Genomic DNA, 3,687 nt, shown 5'->3' on the forward strand with positions numbered 1-3,687 from the left:
TGATGCAATATTGCCAATAACTTGAGGATCCTCATGCATAAAAATTTGTGGTTTATTGGCCTCACATGGATTTTTTCCAAAAACATCACTTGCCTTGTTTTGCATTTCCACTTTATCTATAGATAGTGGAGGAACAAAACCTCAATTTCTCCTTGGGACAAGGAAACTATATTCAGTTGGTCTCCACCAAACTCTACTCGTACTTTCATATTCTTTAGAACCTCTAATTTTCCTCCATCCTCAAAGACAACCTACATGACCTACCTAAGGAACACTTTTTCCATCCTCCTCTTCTCTACATACAATTGTAGATCTAGAACATGTTATCCAGAACCAAAAAACCCTTCTTCCCCCGATTATTATCTTCTTCTAGAGTATGGGCCTCTCTAAGAACAACATCAGTCACTCCCTCCTTGTGACTTTCCACTATCTATATGGCTTCGATATATTAGCCCAATTGGTCTTAAGTTTAAGGTCTTTGTTGACATCAATTGGATAGGTCCCTACACCAATACATTGATTTCTTATATATAAGGCAAATAAACGGAAACATTTCATACTTGATAACCTAGACCAATTTTCCTAGCTTAGAACATAACTCAATAGAGTGGAAAGGTCATCAAAGGAATGAATAATATTGACGCAAATCCTTGCATGTGTATCATCCATTTCATTATAGCCATCAAGGTGTCTATAGAGAAATTTAGCCCACCAAATGACTAAGTTTCTGAAAATAAGACTATATAATATCTTGGATGATATTTAAACAAGTTTCTACAAATTTAGAATGCAATTTCAATTACTTGACGAAAAAGAGCAAAAAAAATTTAAGGAATGTGAAAATTGAATATTTAACTATAATGTACACACTTATATAATTCCACGTTTGCATATAGGTGTTATATACTTTTCATAATCAACTTTTTTGATTTGTTCATTTAAACAAAATTGAAAAACAAGTTAATGTTCTAGAGATGTTAAATAAGAATATTTTTTTTGTGTGCTCTTATTTTACTCTACTATTTCTAAATAGTTGACTAGAAGAGCTTATATAAACCAGCAATCACACCTTGGTGTCCAATGCATACATCGAACAGGTGTAGAATGTTAATTAGAGAAATTTTAAAAAATGTTGAGAAGAAGAGACAAAAAATGTTAAAACACAATGGAAGTATGTGATGCTTTACATGATTGTAATTGCCTCTAATATATTCTCAACCACTCATCATTCCAATCATTTTCTTCTTCTTATATAAGAAAATCCGTTCCACACAATTACTTTGAGATCTATAATAGCAAAATAAAAACATATAAATATAATTATTAAATACTTTGAAAATTTATGATTAGAAGTAAAATACACCAATTAGTAAGATTCCAAAACCCATAGAAACATATTAAATACCTTTTAAAATTATTTAATTAAATATTAGTATTAAAAAAATTATAATTATTAATTACACATTCCAGACTCATTCCATTTGTAAAAAAACAAAGAGGGAGGTGGTAAGCCACCAACGACGATGACACCATTCTTTTGATTAGGTTTGTTCAAAACTGACTATTTCACATTAGATGTTGGACGCGGCTATGCACCTTTGACCAAAATTGAAAAAATTGAAACTTTTAGTGCATTCTGCCTCGACCTTAGCCAATGTCTTAGGTAGGGCGAACAATAAGATCGATGGCTGTTTGGTTAGTGACTGCCATATCCTGCTATTTCGCTCATGGGCATTGTGCAACTTTAATGCTATCAGAAATAAGCTTCAAATTGGTGGCAGAACCTCCATTGACGACTTCCTCTCTGGCGACCTCTTTCAACCTCTCCACCGCTCCTCTAAATCTCACATTTTCCTCACTTTCCATCAACAATTCAACCTTTTCAGAGACCTCCTTTGCCCCAGTTACCCTATTTTCATCCTCTCGACTCCTCATCCTCACCCCAAACTTCCATTCCTCCACCACACGCTTGCAATTCACAAACTGATCCAACGCAAGAGGAAACCCCAGCATTGGAACACCTGCCGAAATGCTCTCCATAACAGCATTCCATCCACAGTGGCTGAAAAACCCTCCCACGGAAGGATGTTCCAAAACCTCCGCCTGCCTAAACCAACCCGAAATCAAACCCCGCTATTTACATTCCTCTAAATATCCAGCCGGCAACATTTCAGAGACATGCGAGGCCTCTCTATCTGGACGAAGCGCCCACACAAAATAGCACCCGCTCTGCATAAGACCCGTTGCTATTTCCCTCACCTGAGCTCTCGAGATCTGGATAAAACTGGCGAAGGAAACGTATGTGACCGACTGGGCCGGTTTGTGATCCAGCCATTGACTGCACTCTGAATCGCCCTTCTCGTCCTGACAGACACGGGCCCTTATCAGTGAACCCACACACTGCACCGAAGTTCTCTGGCGCATCGCCTCCACTGCACTGCGATCCAAGTCATAGAAAGAATTCACCACAACCCAATCTGCTTCCCTTACATTTATTAGGCATTTCGCTATTTCATTGCTCAGAGGTGAGGCAGAGAGAATCTCGTGCGGAAGCTCTGCCCGTTTTATAGAAGGAATCCCAGGGATACAGTCTATACACGCTTGCGACCCAACTGCAACAACAAAGTTAAAAACTCAGTCTTTTTTATTAGTCTTTTGGGTTTGTTAAGTAACAAATTGTTCAATCTCTGATGGTTTAAAGAATGTAAACATACCCAAGTCTATATGGTAAAAGATGGAGAAGGTTGTGACAGACATCGGCCACAGTGCTACGGAGTGGAGATTGTGTCTTTTAGCAAGAGGCACCGCCCATTTGAGGAAAGTGTCAGCCACTATGCAGGACGGGGCGTTTCCCGAGCGTTTGAGATCTGTTATAAGATCGCTGACATGAGATTCCATGTTGGAGAGCGAGAGAAAAAAGTTGGTCATGTTGCCCCACCTTTCTTTTTCCCCCACTACGCAGTCCGGAATGATGGTTGCTCGAATATCCAGGCCAAGCTTTTGGGCATGGGAGAATTCATCGTCCTCGGCCTTTGTCAGGATTTTGTGCCAGGATTCAGTGAGCACAAATGTAACAGAGATTCCAAGAGAGGCGAGCTTTGTGGCGAACTGCATCATGGGATTTACTTGGCCTCTCACTGGATACGCAACAACTACTGCATGCCCTGCCATTTTTTCTCTGCAATTCGAACAAGCAACGGCAATCTCAAGGCTTAAAATGTTGTGTGTGTAATTTAGAAGTCGTAAAGACTAAGACATCTTGGTTGGTGGGGGAGTAGGTGGAGCAACCTGTTGGAAGTATCAGGGTTCTGAGAGGGGGTGAATCAGAACACTATTAAATCGTTCCAAAATCTGATTTCAATCATTTTCAATTCACAATTTACAGCAGTGGAGAATCAAATTGTACTGAAATGTAAACATAATATCAACTCACAGGAAGAAGAGACATCGATTTTGTGTCGAGTGGAAAACCTTCGAAAATCCTCACGGTTTCGTCATAAAGAGAAAAACCACTCCATGAACCTGTATTCTTTATTGAATTTCAACTCTTTTACAATCAGCAGCTTTGTAACGCTCCGCCAAGGGATTCAAAAGAATTAACCTAAAGTTTCACTAAGTTTGCTAAATATTTTTTTTTTAAAAGTAAGAATGTAAAACATACACATCAAACACATAGTAGCGGAAGCA

General features: G+C 38.8%; 1 pseudogene across 1 annotated transcript; it reads right to left on the reverse strand.

Annotated features, from left to right (window-relative positions):
- Nucleotides 1-1,725: 1,725 nt before the first annotated feature.
- LOC149580433 (UDP-glycosyltransferase 86A1-like) lies at nt 1,726-3,199 on the reverse strand (annotated as a pseudogene). Its single transcript, XR_016359954.1, has 2 exons — nt 2,715-3,199; nt 1,726-2,612 (listed from the first exon to the last, which is right to left on the reverse strand). The product of XR_016359954.1 is annotated as a UDP-glycosyltransferase 86A1-like (transcript).
- Between the last annotated feature and the right edge of the window lie 488 nt (nt 3,200-3,687).

Source organism: Cupressus sempervirens, chromosome 1 (genome assembly GCF_028749045.1).
Source record: "Cupressus sempervirens isolate cs-2001-9-10 chromosome 1, ASM2874904v1, whole genome shotgun sequence".
NCBI lineage: Eukaryota > Viridiplantae > Streptophyta > Pinopsida > Cupressales > Cupressaceae > Cupressus > Cupressus sempervirens.